At 45.1% G+C, this 25,490-nt stretch overlaps 1 protein-coding gene and 2 long non-coding RNA genes across 4 annotated transcripts in view; 1 reads left to right on the plus strand and 2 right to left on the minus strand.

Annotated features, from left to right (window-relative positions):
* The window catches only part of LOC138768202 (uncharacterized), a 38,052-nt gene extending 37,304 nt beyond the window's left edge, over positions 1–748 (plus strand). The window contains exon 2 of the long non-coding RNA XR_011358945.1: positions 414–748. This is a non-coding gene — a long non-coding RNA (uncharacterized lncRNA). The remainder of the gene's footprint in view (positions 1–413) is intronic.
* The window catches only part of LOC138768201 (uncharacterized), an 860,246-nt gene that overhangs the window by 59,334 nt on the left and 775,422 nt on the right, over positions 1–25,490 (minus strand). The gene's annotated exons all lie outside the window — the stretch shown is intronic.
* IGSF11 (immunoglobulin superfamily member 11) overlaps positions 1–25,490 on the minus strand; it is a 168,830-nt gene that overhangs the window by 15,506 nt on the left and 127,834 nt on the right. The gene's annotated exons all lie outside the window — the stretch shown is intronic.

The following is a 25,490-nucleotide window of genomic DNA, read 5'->3' on the forward strand; positions in this document are numbered from 1 at the left end:
TTGTTGGATTTAACTATGTAGATTCTGATGGCAGAACTAGACAAGCCTGCACCCATTATTACTGGGAAGATAGATAGATAGATAGATAGATAGATAGATAGATAGATAGGAGATAGATAGATAGATAGATAGATAGATAGATAGATAGATAGGAGATAGATAGATAGGAGATAGATAGATAGGAGATAGATAGATAGGAGATAGATAGATAGATAGATAGATAGGAGATAGATAGATAGATAGATAGATAGATAGGAGATAGATAGGAGATAGATAGATAGATAGATAGATAGATAGGAGATAGATAGATAGATAGATAGATAGATAGGAGATAGATAGATAGATAGATAGATAGATAGATAGATAGATAGATAGATAATGATATTCCTGTTCTTTATCCCTCTCCCCCGCAGTGACTGGTACTATATATGAAGCAGCTGAGGACATATGGATCTCTATCCGGCATTTCTTCTCCGTCTTGCAGGACTTGGCCCCTATTGACTTTCCCTTTCAGCGATCAATAGCAGATAGTCGGGTCAGCTGTCAGCACTTCCCGGAGTGATCCCGACGACACAGCAGGATCCCGGCCATTAATTACAGTAATGAAGGGCTGTGCGGCTGACGCCTGCCATTGATTGCACTCTGCTACCTCAGCACTCAGCAGCTACGTGTTTGTTATTAACATGCGCTGTCATCTTTTACCTTCACATTAATAGAATCACAAAATTTATAAAGACTCATTCCAGGATGTATGGAAACTAGTTGTTTTTTTGTTTAACCCTAACGTGACTACAGGGGCCTTACCCCACAGACCGGGATTCTCCTCATGCTCTTCTATCCTATAGACTGGTGGCCTGTCGGGCAGGGTCCTCTATCTCGCATGTTCTGTATGTCACCCCCCTCATCTGTTCCGTCAGGTGTCTGAGCTATAGGGAGCACAGAGGTTGCGGTCACACCTGGCCCTGGTGGCCCTGAGGTCTCTGTATAAGAGGATGGGACTACTCCAGATGTGGTGCCAGGAGGAGGGAGCTATAGGTTACACTGCAAGGGTCTGGGGGGCTATAACATTTATAGCCAATCCCTAGGATGTATGAGGCTGGGGGGCGCTGGGGGTCTGCTGCGGCACCTTGTCAGCACTTATATAGCAGCTCAGGCCCCTCCTGCTTGTGGGTGAGGGTCCTGCGGCCTAACCCTAAAGATAATACCATAGTAACGGGTCTAGTATAGTCCATAACTATCTACAGTCCCCTGAGGGGACCTCCCTAATACAGGGCCGGAGTCACAGCCTCTACTAGGCCTCAAGCGTCTTCAGCTCAGGATCCCTCACATCTCCTCTAGGGGAGCGGCACTATCACCTATAGGAGAGCGGCACTATCACCTATAGGAGAGCGGCACTATCACCTCTAGGGTAGCGGCACTATCACCTCGCAGGGGAGCGGCACTATCACCTCGCAGGGGAGCGGCACTATCACCTCGCAGGGGAGCGGCACTATCACCTCGCAGGGGAGCGGCACTATCACCTCGCAGGGGAGCGGCACTATCACCTCGCAGGGGAGCGGCACTATCACCTCGCAGGGGAGCGGCACTATCACCTCGCAGGGGAGCGGCACTATCACCTCGCAGGGGAGCGGCACTATCACCTCGCAGGGGAGCGGCACTATCACCTCTAGGGTAGCGGCACTATCACCTCGCAGGGGAGCGGCACTATCACCTCGCAGGGGAGCGGCACTATCACCTATAGGAGAGCGGCACTATCTCCTCTAGGGGAGCGGCACTATCACCTCGCAGGGGAGCGGCACTATCACCTCGCAGGGGAGCGGCACTATCACCTCGCAGGGGAGCGGCACTATCACCTCGCAGGGGAGCGGCGCCATTCAACACTGAGGGGCTGCAGCTGTACAACCTAGGAATGGTCCAGGAGCGATACCACCCCAATTCTACACACCTTGCAGGGGCACAAACATGTCTGTGTACTATGGATGTCTGCCATATTGCACATAGAACGTCCTATGACCGTATTCAATCTATAAAAGTCCCAACTTGTCCCCAATGCAGAGCGGGCAGGATTCAAGATTTCACATTAATCAACCTACGAGGAAGAAGGGAACGTCTGCCAACCCTCCACCCAGGGGCTTCTTATTACCCTTTGGGCCGATACTATAGACCTTTAGAAATTAAATGGTTTGTTCACCAAAATTTTTAACTAGTGCCAGAAAGTGCCAGAGATTTGTAATTTACTTCTATTAAAAAACATCCAGTCTTTCAGTACTTATCAGCTGCTGTATGTCCTGTAGGAAGTGCTGTATTGTATTCAGTCTGACACAGTACTCTCTGCTGCCACCTCTGTCCATGTCAGGAACTGTCCAGAGCAGCAGCAAATCCCCATAGAAAACCTCTCCTGGTCTGCAGAGTTCCTGACATGGACAGAGGTGGCAGCAGAGAGCACTGTGTCAGATTGGAGATAATACTCTACTTCCTGCAGGACATACAGCAGCTGATAGGTACCAGAAGATTTTTTAATAGAAGTAAATCTCAAATCTCTGGCACTTTCTGGCACCAGTTGATTTGAAAGAAAGAAACAATTGGTGAACAACCCCTTTAATACTTTTTATAACAAATATATAAACTCCATTAAAAAAAATGGGAGGAAAATTATAAAGAATGTTAAAGGAACTAGTGGAATCACAAGACACCACCTCATGTTACTATAAAGCATCCTGTGCTGCCGCTGCCACCTAACACTGCAAACAGAGCGTACACCATATACACTATGACTCGTAAATGCCACAAATTCATACAGTGACCTAAAAACATAAAAATCACCTAAAAAAGTAAATAGGTTACTGGCCCTTTAAGAATAGTTATGAGTTGCTGCATTGCATGGTATTATTGTAGAACGTGCAGAAAGCTCGTAGCCTCGAGTTGTGACAAGATATCCTACTCCAGGTTCCTGTGCTGGCTTCTAAGTGTCCTCTCACAGCAGGATGAGAGCCACAACCATCTGGCCGACCTCCTGTCACAGAGAACAGGGCAGGCGAGGCCCCCGCAGGTGCCAGCTGTACAGGTCCAAGGAATCCAAAGCACCAGAAAAACCTCAACTTAACTCCTCCTAGAACAAAGGGAACCAGATACATGGACGTGAGCAGGCTGCCAACACGTGGCCTAGACATTAGGAGGGGACCAAACATGTAAAAATTTAAAAAAAAAATACAAAAACATCAGTTTGGGTTTTGCATGGTCCTTGTTGCTCCTGGATCAATTTTGTTCGAAAAATTTTACAAATATTTTCAAATATTATTTTGGTTCTAGAAACAAACAGTAACAGAAGATGAGAGAACGGGGAGTGAGTGTCGGCTCCACCGGATCCACCGGGCGGAGTACTGGTAACACGCCGTCTCCTGGTGACCACATGAGCCGCACTCCTCCGGAGACTTCGCTGTGGGTCCTCCACAGTCATCCGTCTTCTGTTTGACATCTCCCTGATTGTTTCCAGTTTTCCTCTTCATCAATAACTTGTCCATAGAGAAGAGCCGGCTGTCCTCGGACGGCACCGGACGGTAATCTGACGCAACACTTTTACCTCCACGTTCCATCTACAGCCACAAACCTGCTGACTAAGCTGCTATTCATTTTACAGGGGATATTCCGAAGACTGAGCTCACCTACCATAAATGTTCTCGCCGTGGATGTACGAGTCCTCCTGCCTGCCGAAAGTTTACAGATATTACTGTGTGATTCATTGAAGACCTCCCGCTCCGTCTAGTCTGCCCTGATTTGGTAAAAATTTGAATCTATTTTACCACTTGACATTTTCAGCCATCCTGACTGGGGTCAGGTGATACCCCGGACCCTCCTCAGTTCACTCACAAAACCAATAACTAGTGTAGCCTATGGGCATAAACGCAGCGGCCAGCATTACTGGTGAGCGGAGTGGTCAAACTCTTTTCCAAACCAGAACGCTCAGCATTTCATTACTGGCATCTGGAAATGTTAGATCTGCCAGGAAAACATAGACAGGACCTATGACCTATGGCTGTATCCATGTTGTCCAGGACTCCTTTGGGCACCGTCTAATTTCTCTAGAAGCTGGGAGTTAAATGCCGAGCCTCCTGGTTCCGAGAACGTTGCTGAACCCAAACAGTTTGGCAACTCCGCTCAACACTAGTCGGGACCTACAGATGGACAACATAGATCTTTCCATTAGCTCTGGTGCCAACAGGTCCTACACTGCCAGCTGTACACAGTACATCCTCACCCGTATACCTTACACCCTCACCCGTATACAGTCCACTCTCTCCATCTCCTACCATAAAAGTAAGAATCCACTGGACAAACCAGTTAGTTGGGGCCTCTATCCCAACTTTGAAGCCCAAACCATCGATGAGACTCTACACCAAGTATCCGGCTGACAAGATGGCCACATGCCGCCTCCTAGGAGCTATGCTATGGTGGTTTCTTGTCGTTTTCCATTACTTTGACTTCAATGTGCCGGGTTTCGGTGATGCCCCATAATGCCCCCTCACATGTACAGTAATAAACTCGCTTCCTTGGTGTTTTTTTTATATTGTGTGATTCACATTAGTTAAAATGCAAACAAGATGCCAAGCGCTGCCCACGGCTTTCCGAGTCTCATATGGCGAGGTTGTTACCTCCTGCGTTCACACATCGCACCGCCTGGAACGCGTAGTACAAGCAGAGCAATACGGAGAAGCTGCTGCAAATGAAATATTTACTCCGCATTCACATTAGGTGACATTTAGTGGTTCGGGGCGTGTGAAAGCAGAAGGAGGCGCTGTGAAATATAGCACACTGAAAAAGCATGTCATCGGGTACTGTACTTCACCTTCCATGACGCCCCCAGACACACACTCTCCTGCATAGGAACAGCAATGCCCTTTATGTGCCCTGGTGGTCTGGGACATAAATTGTATTTCCTTAAAGGTTGAAGGAGGTTTATTCTGTTTAATGGACACATGCTCTGGATTTATAGAGGTAACTTCTCCGCCTGCTGCTGCTGCCGTCTGCCCATCCAAAGCCAACTGCAACGATTCAAACCAGCTCCACCTGCCCCTCCCCTGCCTGAGCGTTGTTGCATTGCTGCATTCTAAGCCAAGGTGCATTTCTGTGATCCTGCTGATTCTCCATGTATCCTGACCTGTGCCTGTTCTCCGGATCACGATTCCTACCTGTACCAAGTGCCAACTCGGATTATGTGAAGCCACCTGCCCTGAACCTTCACCTATCTAACCATAATATTTGTCTCATCCCTGGTACTGGTACCCCTATAACCAGTCCTGGTTATACAGACCCTATACAAACATGGAAACAGGTAACAAGCCCAGGTGATACATACAGGTGACTTACACACCACATTGTATTGCATGTTATTTATAGCAGTGGCCACTAGGGGCAGCACACTTTATGTACACACTGTAAGATAGAGCGGGTTATTTTTCCGCTTGTGATTGGGAGACAGCTGAGAAGGCTCCTGACCTGATGCTTTATCCCACATGAGGGTTTGTTACAGTTGCATCCAGTCCCGACAACCCACTATAAGGTAACCACACGGGTACCACACACCTCTCCCCTGTTCTGTTACAATCTATCAGTCCGCATTATATAAGGTAGGGTAGTTCTCCCCACATAACAACCGCGCTCTGTCTTTGTGGTTGTCACCTTCCCAGCAGCGGAATGAATAAGATAACAGGATCTGATGAGCGACTCTGTGAGTCCATGAGAGGCCAGTGAACTCGCTGCATGAATCCAGCACCAGGCCTGAGGGGGTGCCAGGCATTTCATGACCCTCTACAGAGAGCTGGATAGAAGAACCCCCTCCCCCAGTATACCAGATGACATCACAGGCACCCAGCACAGAAAGGGTTAATGAGCCGACTCTGTGTATAAGAGGGGTGTGACACTCTCATCAATCATATTTACATTAGTGCTGGTGCTGATTGGAGTGCACATGTGCAAAGGTCCTACACCAACGTGGAAGTCCAGAGCGATGCTACCATATCTCCATGTGTACCATGTTTTAAGTATCCTGGAGGTTTGAAAAAGAGAGCCCAGCGCTCTCGAAACGCGTTACCTGTGGATATACACCAATAAAATTAGCTTCTATACTTATGGTCTGCGCGGGGACATATCTCCCTTTTTCATTTAGATTCTACAACAGAGAAAGTAGGGGCGGGGCTTAGCTAGTGCTATGCACAGAAGATAGGAAGAAATCCAAGGCTGTAGACCTGTAGGAACACATCTGCCTCTTTCAATGGGCTCACACTCTACCTGAAAGGTAAATCTAGGCTTTCTTCTATTATTTATGGCCTCCCATCATGTGAACAGCTGCAACTTATTTTCCTATTACTTTTTGTTCACTATGCTGCCTCCTAAATGTCATCCCCCCCTTCTCACCTCCCTTTAGCAGCAGAAGATCAGAACTTATGATGATCATAACAGTGTCAGCCTGCTCAGTCGCGGGCACCTTCACCAGCAATATGTCATGACATAGCAGAGAGGAGTAGGTGCTGTGCTGTCACCGGTCATATAAGAGAGAGAGTAACTGTATATACTACTGGCAAACAACACAGCTCCATTCCTGTCCCTGCTAGAAAGAGACTGATATACAGCTGTGCACCATGGAGAGACTGATATACAGCTGTGCACCATGGAGAGAGCGACAGTAAGAGACTGATATACAGCTGTGCACCATGGAGAGAGCGACAGTAAGAGACTGATATACAGCTGTGCACCATGGAGAGACTGATATACAGCTGTGCACCATGGAGAGAGCGACAGTAAGAGACTGATATACAGCTGTGCACCATGGAGAGAGCGACAGTAAGAGACTGATATACAGCTGTGCACCATGGAGAGAGCGGCAGTAAGAGACTGATATACAGCTGTGCACCATGGAGAGAACGGCAGTAAGAGACTGATATACAGCTGTGCACCATGGAGAGAGCGACAGTAAGAGACTGATATACAGCTGTGCACCATGGAGAGAGCGGCAGTAAGAGACTGATATACAGCTGTGCACCATGGAGAGAACGGCCATAGAAGACTGATATACAGCTGTGCACCATGGAGAGACTGATATACAGCTGTGCACTATAGAGAGACTGATATACAGCCGTGCACCATGGAGAGAACGGCCACAGAAGACTGATATACAGCTGTGCACCATGGAGAGACTGATATACAGCTGTGCACCATGGAGAGAACGGCCATAGAAGACTGATATACAGCTGTGCACCATGGAGAGACTGATATACAGCTGTGCACTATAGAGAGACTGATATACAGCTGTTCACTATGGAGAGACTGATATACAGCTGTGCACTATGGAGAGACTGATATACAGCTGTGCGCCATGTAGAGAACGGCAGTAAGAGACTGATATACAGCTGTTCACTATGGAGAGACTGATATACAGCTGTTCACTATGGAGAGACTGATATACAGCTGTGCACTATGGAGAGACTGATATACAGCTGTGCACTATGGAGAGACTGATATACAGCTGTGCACTATGGAGAGACTGATATACAGCTGTGCACCATGGAGAGACTGATATACAGCTGTGCACTATGGAGAGACTGATATACAGCTGTGCACTATGGAGAGACTGATATACAGCCGTGCACTATGGAGAGACTGATATACAGCTGTGCACTATGGAGAGACTGATATACAGCTGTGCACTATGGAGAGACTGTCACCACTCTCCAGGGTTAGTCTAATATAACCAGGCAGGTTTATAAAAATATTTTGCAGTGACAGGAACACTGTTATTCTAATACTACAAAGTGTACTCAAAATGAGATTAGTGTGAAGATACAGTAGGAAAAGAGGCGTATCTGTGACTACTTTTTTTGCTTTTTCCTTAATTAAACTCTGTAGTAAACAAAGCAAAAAAAAATCTAAAAACAGCAATTCAGAACAAACTGGGAAATAGATAAATAAATAAATATATATATATACATATGTAATAAAAAAAACAAACAAAAAAACAACAAGCTTGGGGTGGTCTCCCCGATTCAAAGCTTCTACTGGGCGGTGGCCAATGTCCCCCTATTATGTCTTAAAGGGGTTGTCCCACAAAGATAAAGAGGCCTAAACTGATGTATTATAAGAAGTAAGATAGATTTCATACTATAAGCGTGTGTGGAAGTGTCCGGTTTATGAGATATATACACTTACTAATCCCCTGTGTGACTGATTTGTTGTGAAAACCTGTTGCCCTTGGTTACGACCTGCCACTATGGTGGTCACACATGCTCAGTTCAGCTGCAGTCTCCTGATTTATGTTTTTGTTTGTTTGTTTACAGCAGAGTCCGATCCGCCGCCATTAATTGCAGGACTGGATGAAGTTTTTATCTTGGAAGAAATTCAGTAAATAGGTTTCCCGTCTCGCACATAAAGTCGAGCTGGGATTTTTTTTATTTTGATAGATCTTGATCAGATTGTGTGCGCTCCGCACTCCGCATAGCCACAACTTTGGTCTTTGTTTCGGTTTTATGTCTTCTATTCATTTCCATATCTACAGAGCGGAGTGCGGAATCCTCTGGGTGCGCACGGAGATCCTGCCGCCGCCACCGGCTCATCGCTGCGTTGGTTTCCTCTTTGTTATCTCACAGTCATACCTTTTATCTGGTGTTTTACTGCTGTTATAGTGGGGTCTCAGCTTTATGAAAAATGTAAGATAATTTTGTTTAACCCCAAAGTGACCAAAAAGATTTCATTTTCCCCATGTTCCTTGTTCCCACTTCCCCTTCTTATGTCTTCTTTACTTTGCTATCATTGGGGCCATATGGGGTTCCTCTCTCTCTTTCTTTGTTCTTAAGGGTACAGTTGTACTTTATAATGACCCCCTTATTTTTACAAAAATAATAAAAAAAAAAAAAACTGAAACTTAAAAAAAAAAGTTATTTGGGGTAAAAAAAAAATTGCAATTTTTCAAATGGGTGGTGGGGATTTATAGACGATCCACTGTGCAAAACAACTAACAGGCTTGGTTGCTTAGGACCATTACGACAATATACAGTTTTTATTGTTTTTACTCTTTACTAAAATCTTTCTTTTTTCTTTTTTTTTTTTTAAATATAATTCTTTGAATGACCCTATTCTGACCCCTAAAACTCCATAGACTCATAGACTCAATTCTATGCACAGGCGGATTCCGCTCTCCGTCCAAAGAATAAACTTGATTATTCTTTGGACGGATGAAAAATTCCGCCTGTGCATAGAATGAAGTCTATGACACGGGTGGAGACGCAGTCCGCGAGCGGGCGTGAGCTGAGAATTCCGCAACGGAGTTTCCGTATAAATAACTCAAGTGTGCACATACCCTTAAAGAGGATGTGCTTCTGAATGCAGGAAAAGTCCCCGCCACAGATGGAGTCTTGTGAGGGATCGGTAATCACAGTCTACTGTATAACTGAGATCATATAAGATAGCTGCTGGCCAAACACTCATTGGGACATGATCAATCCTATGGGAGCTGCTGTAAGACTCCTCTGGTGGCAGCTGATCTCCTCAAGAACAAAACATCAGACAGATAAATTCCAACTGCCCGATCCTATTCTCCTCCAGAATAAGGAGGAAGAGTTAGGAGGCCCCCATACACATTGGATTAAGGGTTTCACCAGCTTAAAGGGGTATTCCACTCAAACATGACTTTTTATTGTTATTATCTATTTAGTCTCCTTCTCCCAGTTCTCAGCTGCTGCTTTCTGCTGAAGACAGAAAAATCTGTGTGAGCTTTTCTCTCTGTCTTCCTCTCCTCCTGTCTTAGAAGGGAGGGGGGAGGAGAGGGAGATGGAGAGAAAAGCTCACACAGATTTTTCTGTCTTCAGCAGAAAGCAGCAGCTCATAACTGAGGGAATAAGACTGAATAGATAATAACAAGTGTGGAAGGAATTGTTAGTCTCATTATGGGCAGCAACATATGAAATAGTGATGTTTGAGCAGAATACCCCTTTAAGATTTCCGTTTGCCGTCTGATAGCTGCATCAATGCCTCCTTTCCACTAGAAAGGATCTGCGGAGAACATTACAAGCATGCAACCCTTATAGCATCATAGCCAAGAAAGCGGAAGATGTAAAGGGTGTGAATACTTATGCAAATGCGATATCTCACAAACAGGCCTGCACCAAGATGTATTGTAATCTCCAGTGAGAGGTGCGGAGCTGCGCAGGGCGGTGGTGGCGGCAGCCTGGTGATTGCTGATTATAGGCCTCTAACAGTAAAAAAAAAAAAAAAAAAAGCTGATGCTAATTTCTAAATGATTGCAATTAAAGTTTTATCTCTCAAGAAGGAAATAAACCCTTTGCAGGTGGTGGCTGTAAATAAGAAGTGGCAGGAGTGATGACGGAGGATGAGAGCTCTACAGAAAACCCTCCCAGAATCCTGCAAGACCCCAGGTTGGCGCCGTGCCCAGGCTGCCATCCACAATGGAGCCCTGTAAGAATGGCGCTCATTACCCAGCACGGTCTATTGAGTAGGAAGCCGGACAGCTTTGTAGTGGCTTCCGGACCGCGTCCAGAAAATCGTCATAATTACGAGGACTATTCCATATGTGTTGGTGAACTCCTCAGATGGAGGGGCTCTCGTTACTATAAGCATCCGTGTGTGACAGTCTATTATTATACACCATGGAAATAATCACAGGCGGAGAAGAAACCCGACACAATCCTGTCCAAAAAATGTACAAAATTATTTACAATTAAAGGGCAACTCCACCTATAAGGCAATGCATGGTCAACATGGTCTGGGAATGCCCTAGGACCTCAGTTGTTTAGCAAAGATTTAAAGGGGTACTCCGGCCAAAAATATTTCCTTCAAACCAACTGGTGTCAGAAAGTTATATAGAATTGTATTTTACTTCTATTTACTTCTCCAGTCTTTCAGTACTTATCAGCTGCTGTATGTCCTGCAGGAAGTGGTGTATTCTCTCCACTCTGTCACAGTGCTTTCTGTTGCCACCTCTGTCCATGTCAGGAACTGTACAGAGCAGCAGAGCCAAAACAACCAAAAGCCCAAACAACCAAAAAGCCAAAACAACGACACAGCCAAAACAACCAAAAAGCCCAAACAACCAAAAAGCCAAAACAACCAAAGAGTTAAAACAACCACAAAGCCAAAACAACCAAAGAGTCAAAACAACCAAAGAGCCAAAACAACCAAAGAGTCAAAACAACCAAAGAGCCAAAACAACCAAAGAGCCAAAACAACCAGAAAGCCAAAACAACCACAAAGCCAAAACAACCACAAAGCCAAAACAACCAAAGAGCCAAAACAACCAGAAAGCCAAAACAACCACACAGCCAAAACAACCACAGAAAAACTAAAGCTCATGTTACCGGACCCTTAAAGGGGGGGGGGGGGGGGGGGGGGGCACTTTAATTATTCCAGGTAGCACGTAACCTGCGGGAGCTATTCTTGGCTGTTGTTCCGCTTATAGCGTCTGCCTCACCGCCCCCCCTCACACATACATCAGCCTGTTACACCTTCAGGTGCGACTTCACCGGAAACCTAAAATAAGAATGTTACTAGGGGTACGGTAACGTCCCAACCACGGCCCTGGACTGCGCCATCTGTGAGTAAACACGCTATGACGCTGTATAGTAGGGTCTGAGCCGGAGTCGCTGCTTAAATTTTCATATGTGATTAAATATGAATACTGTCTGGAAATCTTACAAGTCACATACATTATTCATCAGAAATCAGGTTTCTCACTCCGGGTTGTCGAGTACAAGACATTTCCATCTCACGGAGAGAAGTAAAAGGATTTGTTTTGGCTGAGAACATCGATTTTCCTATGATCATCGTTTCCTTCCCTGCAAGATTTGAGTTATACGTATTATAGGGAGTCTTCGGAGCCAGTTGCAAAAGTCAGCACGCCCCTCCGAAAATGGCTCCTTGTCAACTGTGAATAATCCATCATCTCTATTAGCATAGCCTCCTTTACAACCACAACAAAAAGAGGCCTTCTTAAGATAGACAAACATATAGCTGGATGTTAATAGTGAACAACCTCTTAAAGGAGAACTCCACACCATTTCCTGTAGGACATACAGCAGCTGATAAGTACTGGAAGGTTTGAGATTTTTAAATAGAAGTAAATAAATTTCTACAACCAATTGGTTTGAAAGAAAACATTTTTGGCTGGAGTGCCCCTTTATTTATAAAGTTTTGCTATGCGTTGTGAACACGTGTAGCTTCATTTACCGAAAAGATTCAATGCAAAAAAAAAAGCAAATTCAGAAATGAAGACTCTGCGGCGCGGCCATTGTTTCCCTCTGATTAAAGCCCCAATGAATCAGGGCGTCACGTTAAAGCGGAGGAGCCATTTATTATCGACACAGGTCTACATGTTCTTGCTGTTTCTGCTGAATATCGCAAAGGCCTAAAGAGATGTTTGATGCTTGTTTATCCGCACTACAAACGGCCCTGCCCTATTTAAAGGGATAGCAGAGATGTACTGTCTGTGACTGACGTTATACTGGAGGGGCTGAGTTATTTCTGTATGAAAACGTGATACATTTCTGATAAGATCAGCTAGGGGCGCTGTTGCATTGGTTTCTATTAGAAAGTTTGGCTGCTCATAGTGGTAGGAGATGGTACTGCAAGTGAATTGCTAAAGGTTTTAAAAGTGCAATGGTTTGTCAGAAAGGACCCTAATTCTTAGACAGTGTAAACTTAGACTAGACAGTCCACAAATTTCCTACACTTATCAGTGGTTGATAACTCAGCCCTGAAATTTACCAGAAACAAGAAAAAGTTGTGTATTGTGCGCGTATTTCGATTGGTGCGGCACAATGTCTATACATGGCTCCAGCGCTGGTTTTGTCCATTCTTTTACCCTTTTCTTACACTTTGACCCCCCCCCCACACACACACACACACCCTCCCGGATATGGGATAAGTCCTTAACTCATTTGGCTGGATATCAGACATGTGCTGAAGCCTCGTTCAGTATAACACAACATTATTACTGTATATAGCATTAGTGCTGAAACCCCACGGGGGAGGGCAAGGGTTAAAGAGAATCCATTAAACCAGTCAAATTCTCTTTATTAAGTGGCTCTCCGAGCGCCGGTGTCAGCCATTTTACTGGAGAATTTAATTAACATTAATGTCGCCTTCAATCTTCTATTATTAATACTGATGTCATCTAACAGGAGAAGATGTCAGCCTGAAATTACACCGGAGGGGGAGGGGAGAGCCAGACTAAAATAATAAAGCCCCTCTAAATAATAGGAGGCCGACCCTACAGTATATCCACAATACACACAGAGAGAATACAGAGGAGGTGAAATGTGACCCATCATGTATTATCTGTACAGAGGATTATATACAAGAGAGGACTCAGACCATCCATCTATTTACTAAGTGATACACCCATTACAGCATACTGATACACAAATTATATCACTAACCTGTATTTAGTAGGGTATCTAATATATTTGTTATAATACCGCCCCCTATATACAAGAATATAACTACTATAATACTGCTCCTATATACAAGAATATAACTACTATAATACTGCCCCTATATACAAGAATATAACTACTATAATACTGCTCCTATATACAGGAATATAACTACTATAATACTGCTCCTATATACAGGAATATAACTACTATAATACTGCTCCTATAAAGAGGAATATCACTACTATAATACTGCTCCTATATACAGGGATATAACTACTATAATACTGCTCCTATATACAGGAATATAACTACTATAATACTGCTCCTATATACAGGGATATAACTACTATAATACTGCTCCCTATATACAGGAATATAACTACTATAATACTGCTTCTATATACAGGAATATAACTACTATAATACTGCTCCTATATACAGGGATATAACTACTATAATACTGCTCCTATATACAGGAATATAACTACTATAATACTGCTCCTATATACAGGAATATAACTACTATAATACTGCTTCTATATACAGGAATATAACTACTATAATACTGCTCCTATATACAAGAATATAGCTACTATAATACTGCCCCTATATACAGGAATATAACTACTATAATACTGCTCCTATATACAGGGATATAACTACTATAATACTGCTCCCTATATACAGGAATATAACTACTATAATACTGCTCCTATATACAAGAATATAACTACTATAATACTGCTCCTATATACAGGAATATAACTACTATAATACTGCTCCTATATACAAGAATATAACTACTATAATACTGCTCCTATATACAGGGATATAACTACTATAATACTGCTCCCTATATACAGGGATATAACTACTATAATACTGCTCCTATATACAGGAATATAACTACTATAATACTGCTCCTATATACAGGAATATAAGTACTATAATACTGCCCCTATATACAGGAATATACTACTATAATACTGCTCCTGTATACAAGAATATACTACTATAATACTGCTCCTATATACAGCGATATAACTACTATAATACTGCTCCTATATACAGGAATATAACTACTATAATACTGCTCCTATATACAGGAATATAACTACTATAATACTGCTCCTATATACAAGAATATAACTACTATAATACTGCTCCTATATACAGGAATATAACTACTATAATACTGCTCCTATATACAGGAATATAACTACTATAATACTGCTCCTATATACAAGAATATAGCTACTATAATACTGCTCCTATATACAGGAATATAACTACTTTAATACTACTCCTATATACAGGGATATAACTACTATAATACTGCTCCTATATACAGGAATATAACTACTATAATACTGCTCCTATATACAGGAATATAACTACTATAATACTGCCCCCTATATACAGGTACTTTGGGGGGGGGGGGGGGGTTACAGAGACCTCTGAATGAACGTCCCCACTAGCAGTGAAACAAGTGGGACAGTCGGCGTAGAAAGGGCTACATGGATGATAGGATCTAATCCTGCGATTAATGTGTTCTGTAAGGAGATTAGTGAAATCTCTTGTACATGCCAGGACTGGAGCGTAAGCTTCTGTTCACCCTTGTTAGCAAAATGGAAATGATAAGTCCTATGTGCGGGAAGATGCTGCGCCGTCCCTATAGGCAGAGAGCGCTGGGAGATGTAACCCTTTATTTTCAGAGGCTAACCTGGGTACTACCGTAATACAGGGCACAAGTATATATAATCATACCCTAGGTTGTATCTCAGCCGGTCATGTGTGATACTGTCTGTGGAGAAGCTGGATCTAAGCCCATTAGATGATACTGTATTGTGCGCTAGTTTATCTCAGCCTATCCTGTGATACTTCCTGCTAACATGGTGTATCTAAGGGCACTATTACACGGAACGATAATCGGCCGAATCGGCCCTATCCGGCCGATTATCGTTCTGTGTAATAAACACGAGGATCGTTGTCATCGGCTGATGGTTGATATAGGTTCTGACCTATAATTGTCGGCCACCGACCGCGCACCGCTACGTGTAATAGCAGTGCGCGGCCGGCGGCTGACGATTTACAAAATAAATACATTACTTATCCATGGTCCAGGGCTCCTCCTGCTCCTCTTCTCCCCGGGTCCCGCGCGCTGCAGCTTCAGAGGGCCTGTGATTACAGGCTGAGACCGCCGCGGCCAGTGATTGGCTGAGCGGCCTGTCAGTTAGGACAGGACGCTCTAAAGCTGCAGCGTGCGGGATCTGGGGAGAAGAGGAGCAAGAGGAGCCCTGCAGCCTGGATAGGTTATGTATGCCAGTTTAGCAATGGCTGCAAGGACATCAGTAACGATGTCCATGCAGCCCATGTTAAATGATTATCGGGCCGTGTAATAGATCGGCATTTGTTTACTGTTATATTATCGGGCACCCATCAGCCCGTTTAATAGTACCCTAAGTCTTTCATGCGTGCCAACATATCTCATACTTACAGTTGGGTCTGGGGTCTGTATACAGTGGGGTCTGGTCTGGGGTCTGTATACAGAGGGATCTGGTCTGGGATCTGTATACAGAGGGGTCTGATCTGGGGTCTGTATACAGGGGTCTGGTCTGGGGTCTGTATACAGTGGGGTCTGGTCTGGGGTCTGTATACAGTGGGGTCTGGTCTGGGGTCTGTATACAATGGGGTCTGGGGTCTGTATACAGTGGGGTCTGGGGTCTGTATACAGAGGGATCTGGTCTGGGGTCTGTATACAGTGGGGTCTGGTCTGGGGTCTGTATACAGAGGGGTCTGGTCTGGGGTCTGTATACAGAGGGGCCTGGTCTGGGGTCTGTATACAGTGGGGTCTGGGGTCTGCATACAGAGGGGTCTGGGGTCTGCATACAGAGGGGTCTGGTCTGGGTCTGTATACAGAGGGGTCTGGTCTGGGTCTGTATACAGAGGGGTCTGGGGTCTGTATACAGAGGGGTCTGGGGTCTGTATACAGAGGGGTCTGGGGTCTGTATACAGTGGGGTCTAGGGTCTGTATACAGTGGGGTCTGGGGTCTGTATACAGTGGGGTCTGGGGTCTGTATACAGGAGTTTTCTGTCTACGTGTGATACTGTCCACTCTGCAGCATCTTATTCCTGGTACTGTATGCTATGCTAGTGTATCTAAGCCTGTCTTGTGTTATACAATCTTAGAGAACTGTGTACCACTAGAAAGCCTCTCTCTCTTTCATTCCTCTCTCCGTTTCCGCTGTCTTTAGCGTTATTCCGCCTGCGGTATAAATCACGTTCTAGGTGTCACATTATGTCATCGTCTGGAGTGGCGCTGGAGTGTGCACTGTCCGTCCAGCTCGCCTCCCCATTCAATCTCCCATCAGTCTGTATTGGGCGGCATCTGAGGGTAGTGCCCGGGGGGCCAGCGCCAGTGCAGACAATAAGACAAAACCAAAAACAACATTTAGCTATGAAACCACTATACTGGCATCATTACCCAGCTGTCCTAGTGTCCTGATCAGTAAGGGATATGTTCTCTCTATACAGCTAAATAGGACTAAGGGAAACAGTCAGCAATAACTCCGAATTAGCACAGGATCAGTAATGTAATATACACAGTGACCACCAGAAGAATAGTGAGTGCAGCTCTGGAGTATAATACAGGATGTAACTCAGGATCCGTAATGAATGTATAATATGACATGATTTTATATGCTGTGTGTGTGGTGTCCCACTACGGGTGTTTCGTATGCCACACTTGTCGCAAAAGCCTATTTTCTCCAAGCTAAGTGGTGATGAAGGTAGTTTATTATTTCACCACTAGATGTCAGTGTCTTGTATGTAAGCTTTTATCTGTTGCACAGCTGTAGTGAACAAAGGGTTACTGCTCCTTCTACATTATGTATTTTGTTGACCAATAGAGATACTCCTCTTTTGTAACCTATCACTTTCCTTCTCTTCTTTGCACACATTCCTTTCCCCCACTCACAGGGTCCTTTACATAACCCTGTAGGAAGTAGTCACTTGGTGGGAGGAAGTGTAGCTTCAGTCTTACTCAGATTCTCGTAGGAGGAAGACGCACATAGTAAGCAAACCTGCTGTAGTTAGGCCAGGGCCTGGCTCTGCCAGGACCCCTGTCTGGGAAAGTCCAATTGTGTGAAGTGAGTTCAGTACACACGTGTATGTACCAGTCAGTCTTTCTACTTCCACTATGCAGTGTTAGACACTACCAGGAGGACAAGACGGAGATAAACCCAGCCCACACCGAGAAACACTCTACAAAGTGCAGGGCAGTCTCCTACAACACAAAAGAACTAGCCTGGATAGAACAAAGCCACCGTAAAGAAGGTCTACGTATTCTATTTCGCAGTGCAAGTGACACGGGGACACCCTCAGCCACTTTGCTTCACCCAGGTAACCACAGCTAGGGCTTGTATCACCCTAGTAGAACAAGCACCTCGACACTGTAGGACAGAAGGTGGTCAGATATCAGTCCAAACAAGGGTACAAGTATCTCTCTCTCAAGTTTTAAGTATTCTTCTCTAAAGTCCCGGAAGAGCACAGTACTACCTTGGGTTGGGACTCCCTTGACTAACTCCTCTCCTCTCTACTTAAAACTCTCAGCTATACAAGCACCGCTACAACTACCTCTCTTGTATTCAGCCCTCACAAGTATCTCTCAGCACAGATCCAGTGAAGCACTAAAGTCTGCATCAAGATAAACTATCTACTGTCAAAGTGTTCTGTATTCTCAAGGGACTGGACAGTAAAGCTGTTCTATTTATTCTACTGGGACTCAGTCTTCCTTACATCAGCACCAGCACCTATACACAGCCGCTACACACCTTGGGTTATTTTCCCCTCTATGTGGGTGGCAGTACCATAGTCCGGGTGGGCCGTTTGCCACTCAGAACTGCTGTTGACAAGGGACCAATCATAGCCCAGCAGGTGACCGACCATTTGGGGAACAGTACAAACATATAAAACAGGTACCAACATCTGGACTAGCACTGGCGTCATGACAATCACCATCCCTGGCCGAGTGCCGCACCACAGTGTGTATAATAATAATAATAATAAGTGTGATATTTATACCCCTCACCCCCCTGTACTCGTCACTGACGGCAGCCCCCCCCCCCCCCCGTACGCAGCAGATGACAACATGACATTGTTTCACGCTGTTGTTAAATATGCTGATACAGAGCTGTTAATTCCAGCGCCAATTAGCTGTGAGCGGAGAACGAGAGCTGGTGTTGACTTTGTACATGGAAGGTGAGCCGGAGAATATGCTCGCTATGCCTCACTGATCCAGACTCCTCGGGTTTATTAAAGCAAATTAACTCATTGTGACCGGGGACACAGACCCGACTCTCAGCTCCACAAACTGCTCCGACAAAAAGTGCAAAAAATTCCTGAGACTCAAGGCTTGTGATTGGCCGTCATCAGTGGTGGATGAGAGTCTTGGGGTTAAAGGGATTGTTCACTGTGAGGCTTCAACTAGAGATGAGCGAACCTGCCGAGGTTCGGGATCGTATGAACCTGAACTCTTGGCTTCTGATTCCCGCTGTCTGGCCGCTCCGTGCAGCGGGTGGATACAGCAGGAGGAACGCCTGGAAAACTGGGATACAGCCTATGGCTATGGCGGTATCCCAGTTTTCCAGGTGGTCCTCCGGCTGTATCCACCCTCTCCACAGAGCGGGCAGACAGCGGAATCAGAAGCCAAGAGTTCAGGGTCATACGATCCCGAAACTCGGCAGGTTCGCTCAACTCTAGCTTCAACCAACCAGCTGCTGTAACCCATGAATCTGGTCTACTAATAGTCAGGTATTGTTGCTAGAGTACATTTAAGGGGTTCTCTAGTGTTAGAAAAACATGGACACTTTCTTCCAGAGACAGCGCCGCTCTTGTCTCCAGTTTGGGTGCAGGCTTTGCAACTTATTTCCATTGAAGTGAATGGAGCTTAATTATAAAGCCATGTGCCGTGCTGTCTCTGGAAGAAAGTGGCCATGTTTTTCTAACACTGGAGAACCCCTTTAAACACCCACTAATAAAGACAATGGGCATCCATGAACAGCTGGTCCCTCAGATAGATGTCTCTTCCTATCCCCAAAAGCTGGACCCTCTTCCTTAAAAGGGATCCCAGGTAAAAAAAAAAAAAAAAAAAGAAAGAAAAAAAGAAAAATCTTTTAAATGTTATACAGATACAGTTATACAAATTTGTAAATTACTTCGATTTAAAATTCTCCAGTCTCCCAGTGCTCATCAGCTGCTTCATGTCCTACAGAAAGTGATGTATTCTTTCCAGTCTTCCAGTACTTATCAGCTGCTTCATGTCCTACAGAAAGTGATGTATTCTTTCCAGTCTTCCAGTACTTATCAGCTGCTGTATGTCCTGCAGGAAGTGGTGTATTCTCTCCAGTATGACACAGTGCTCTCTGCTGCCACCTCTGTCCATGGCAGGAACTGTCCAGAGCAGCAGCAAATCCCCATAGAAAACCTCTCCTGACATGGACAGATGTGGCAGCAGAGAGCACTGTGTCAGACTGGAGAGAATACACCACTTCCTGCAGGACATACATCAGCTGATAAGTACTGGAAGACTTGAACTTTTTATATAGAAGTAATTTACAAACCTATATAACTTTCTGACACCAGTTCATAAACGTTAATCTGTCAGACTCGTTCATGGGTAGATCAAGCTGATGGGTGGATATTGCTCATGGGCATGGACTTTCCTGATGGCAGATCTTACTCAGGGGTGGCACTAGCTCTATGGCAGATCTTACTCAGGGGTGGCACTAGCTCAATGGCAGATCTTACTCAGGGGTGGCACTAGCTCTATGGCAGATCTTACTCAGGGGTGGCACTAGCTCAATGGCAGATCTTACTCAGGGGTGGCACTAGCTCAATGGCAGATCTTACTCAGGGGTGGCACTAGCTCAATGGCAGATCTTACTCAGGGGTGGCACTTGCTTAATGGCAGATCTTAATCAGGGGTGGCACTAGCTCAATGGCAGATTTTGCTCAGGGGTGGCACTAGCTCAATGGCAGATCTTACTCAGGGGTGTCACTAGCTCAATGGCAGATCTTATTCAGGGGTGTCACTAGCTCAATGGCAGATCTTACTCAGGGGTGGCACTAGCTCAATGGTAGATCTTACTCAGGGGTGGCACTAGCTCAATGGCAGATCTTACTCAGGGCTGTCACTAGCTCTATGGCAGATCTTACTCAGGGGTGTCACTAGCTCAATGGCAGATCTTACTCAGGGGTCGCACTTGCTTAATGGCAGATCTTACTCAGGGGTGGCACTAGCTCTATGGCAGATCTTACTCAGGGGCAGCTTGATGACAAACTTTGACAAACTTTTAGACCGCTACCAATGGAGAGAGCACCTAAATGACAACATCAGTGCTTTAGTTTAATGGAGCTGAGCTGTAATACCACACACAACCTTTGGACAAGTGTGGCGCTGTTTCTAGATGAAGGAAATTGTGTTTTCCTAATTCTGTAAAACGCCATTAAAGAAGCACTCTCACCTGCCCAGCAAAGTGATAGCATATATATACATATATATATATATATATATATATATATCTGGTGTAAGGGAGGTTATATAAGTGCGGAGGCCAATGTCAGGGCAGGGGAATAAATAATCCTCCAGCTGTGTGCAAAAATTAATTTGCAGGTTTGACATTTACACTGTGGGCGCAATCGGTGATCAGTAATGAAGCGCCGAGCAGATCTATAAACACTTTCACACCGACATGAGCGACATATGCGGCCATTCCGGTCACATGTCCATCCGCGTCTCTTTAATTAATATCTGTGTAATTACTATTGATTTCTTACAGACGGATGACAGTCATATGATTGAGCTGGTGGCGCCCTCAGGACAGGAACCGCGCTCTCCCATCTTCCGGATGACGACCATTGGAAATGTTCCGGATCTACCAGCTGCTCGTTGCATGGATGACTTTACAATGACTTTCCATCAATCTCATCCTTTAAGCACCATGTGGTTCTGGGGTCCGAAATCCTCCCCCGATTAATCCCCTATTAGATAGAGGTCATAGACGCTCCACTGATACAGAGATCTAAAGCCATAATTCATGTAAATATCCTGTGTGTTTATATAGATATATACAGGCCACACCCCCAAAATACCGCAACCTGTGCTATAACCATAAGTGCTGTATATGACCCCCCCACACACACACCGAAAACTAATAGAGAGACCGCTGTGTGTGCCGGTTCAGACACCAGATGGATTCATATCTCTAAATTAATACAGACCCCAGACCAAACCTCTAAACTAATACAAAAACCCAGACCAGACCCCTAAACTAATACAGACCCCAGACCAGACCCCTAAAGTTATACAGACCCCAGACTAGACCCCTAAACTAATACAGACCCCAGACTAGACCCCTAAACTAATACTGACCCCAGACTAGACCCCTAAACTAATACAGACCTTAGACCAGACTCCTAAACTAATACAGAGCCCAGACCAGACCCCTAAACTTATACAGACCCCAGACCAGACCCCTAAACTAATACAGACCCCAGACCAGACCCCTAATCTAATACAGACCCCAGACCAGACCCCTAAACTTATACAGATCCCAGACCCCTAAACTAATACAGAGCCCAGACCAGACCCCTAAACTAATACAGAGCCCAGACCAGACCCCTAAACTAATACAGACCCCTAAACTAATACTGACCCCAGACTAGACCCCTAAACTAATACAGACCTTAGACCAGACTCCTAAACTAATACAGAGCCCAGACCAGACCCCTAAACTTATACAGACCCCAGACCAGACCCCTAAACTAATACAGACCCCAGACCAGACCCCTAATCTAATACAGACCCCAGACCAGACCCCTAAACTTATACAGATCCCAGACCCCTAAACTAATACAGAGCCCAGACCAGACCCCTAAACTAATACAGACCCCAGACCAAACCCCTAATCTAATACAGACCCCAGACCAGACCCCTAAACTAATACAGACCCCAGACCAGACACCTAAACTTATACAGACCCCAGACCAGACACCTAAACTAATACAGAGCCCAGACCAGACCCCTAAACTAATACAGACCCCAGACCAGACCCCTAAACTAATACAGAGCCCAGACCAGACCCCTAAACTAATACAGACCCCAGACAAGACCCCTAAACTAATACAGACCCCAGACTAGACCCCTAAACTATTACAGAGCCCTGACCAGACCCCTAAACTAATACAGAGCCCTGACCAGACCCCTAAACTAATACAGACCCCAGACCGGACCCCTAAACTAATACAAACCCCAGACCAGACCCCTAAACTAATACAAACCCCAGACCAGACCCCTAAACTAATACAGACCCCAGACCAGACCCCTAAACTAATACAGACCCCAGACAAGACCCCTAAACTAATACAGACCCCAGACTAGACCCCTAAACTATTACAGAGCCCTGACCAGACCCCTAAACTAATACAGACCCCAGACCGGACCCCTAAACTCATACAAACCCCAGACCAGACCCCTAAACTTATACAGATCCCAGACCCCTAAACTAATACAGAGCCCAGACCAGACCCCTAAACTAATACAGACCCCAGACCAAACCCCTAATCTAATACAGACCCCAGACCAGACCCCTAAACTAATACAGACCCCAGACCAGACACCTAAACTTATACAGACCCCAGACCAGACACCTAAACTTATACAGACCCCAGACCAGACCCCTAAACTAATACAGAGCCCAGACCAGACCCCTAAACTTATACAGACCCCAGACAAGACCCCTAAACTAATACAGACCCCAGACTAGACCCCTAAACTATTACAGAGCCCTGACCAGACCCCTAAACTAATACAGACCCCAGACCGGACTCCTAAACTAATACAAACCCCAGACCAGACCCCTAAACTAATACAGACCCCAGACCAGACACCTAATCTAATACAGACCCCAGACCAGACCCCTAAACTAATACAGACACCAGACCAGACCCCTAAACTAATACAAACCCCAGACCAGACCCCTAAACTAATACAGACCCCAGACCAAACCCCTAATCTAATACAGACCCCAGACCAGACCCCTAAACTAATACAGACCCCAGACCAGACACCTAAACTAATACAGACCCCAGACCAGACACCTAAACTTATACAGACCCCAGACCAGACCCCTAAACTAATACAGACCCCAGACCAGACACCTAAACTTATACAGACCCCAGACAAGACCCCTAAACTAATACAGACCCCAGACAAGACCCCTAAACTAATACAGACCCCAGACTAGACCCCTAAACTCAGGGCCGGCGTCAGCACCCGGCTAAGTAGGGCAAATGCCGGGGCCCCCAGCTCCTCTAGGGGCCCACTCCCGTTTGTTACTACATTTTTTTTGTTAGTAAAAAAGAAAAAAAAGTGTAGTAACAAAGGGGACTGGGCCCCTAGAGGCCGCATGTGACAGTTAGGGGCCCGCCGATCCATACTGGGGCCCCCGAGCACCTGTCTTCCATCACAAATCTTCCCTACAGCCGAGTAGGAAAGAGGACCTTTGAGTCTGAAGGACCTTTGATGATGTCACGGGTCATGTGATTGGACACATGACCTGATAGAGGGCAGCAGGTAGGCTCTGCAAACTAAGTGTCCTGTATGTGCTGGTTCTTCTACTTGTTTTGTGTATAGAGGTCCTGCTGTAATATATATATATCCTGCAGTAATAGATATAGATATATTACAGCAGGACCTCTATACACAAAACAACTAGATATCTGTATCTATCTATCTATCTATCTATCTATCTATCTATCTATCTATCTATCTATTTCCCTATCTCCTATCTATCATATGAACATGGTGAGACCTCTAGTTCTCCTATATTCAGGCCCTGCAGTGATATACAGTGTGTGTGTGTGTGTGTGTGTGTGTGTGTGTGTATATATATATATATATATATACACACACACTGTATATCACTGCAGGGCCTGTATATAGGAGAACTAGAGGTCTCACCATGTTCATATTATAAATATATATATATATATATATATATATATATATATATATAATGCTGGTGCTGCTAGTTCTCTAGTATACAGCTCCTGCTCTGTGTGTGTGTATGTATATACACACACACACACACACACACACACACAGAAAGAGCTGTATACTAGAGAACTAGCAGCACCAGCATGATATATATATATATATAATCCTGTGACTGGGTCTGACTCCTCCAGAGTCCTGACTACTGCAGAGATCAGGAGATACAGGAGGAGAAAGATATGCAGCAGCCGCATGTTTCTTCTGCTGCAAATCTTTCCTCGCCTGTATCTCCATGATTTGCTCCTCAAAGGGGCCCGCCGAGGCTCTGTCGCCCAAGGGCCCACAAAAAGCTGGAGCCGGCCCTGCCTAAACTATTACAGAGCCCTGACCAGACCCCTAAACTAATACAGACCCCAGACCCCTAAACTAATACAGACCCCAGACCGGACCCCTAAACTCATACAAACCCCAGACCAGACCCCTAAACTAATACAGAGCCCAGACCAGACCCTTACACTTATACAGACCCCAGACCAGACCCCTAAACTAATACAGAGCCCAGACCAGACCCTTACACTTATACAGACCCCCAAGCCCCTAAACTAATACAGAAAATCGCAGAAAATGAAAAATCACTTTGTCTCATAGGACCCTTACAATCTAACAATCCCTCCCTGCTTTGTTGGGCAGCGTGTAATACCTCATTTCACCTGTGGTGTCACTGTTGGGAATTTGAATACTTATCGGCTTAAGGTGACCACTGATCGAAGTGATTCAGCAGCGGGATGACCTGTCATTGGCGGAGCCAACATTATAGCAAAATACAGACAAGCCTTTAACTGTACACATATACAGACAATCCCTTTAACAGTACACATATACAGACGTTTTTATAAAGGTTGGATCACAGAACATGGCTGATCATCTTTTCCTTTGTCTGTGCACTAGGATGCCGCGGCGCTGTGCATAATAACATTCATTATAATACGATGCGCTGC

This window comes from Dendropsophus ebraccatus, chromosome 11 (assembly GCF_027789765.1).
Source record: "Dendropsophus ebraccatus isolate aDenEbr1 chromosome 11, aDenEbr1.pat, whole genome shotgun sequence".
NCBI lineage: Eukaryota > Metazoa > Chordata > Amphibia > Anura > Hylidae > Dendropsophus > Dendropsophus ebraccatus.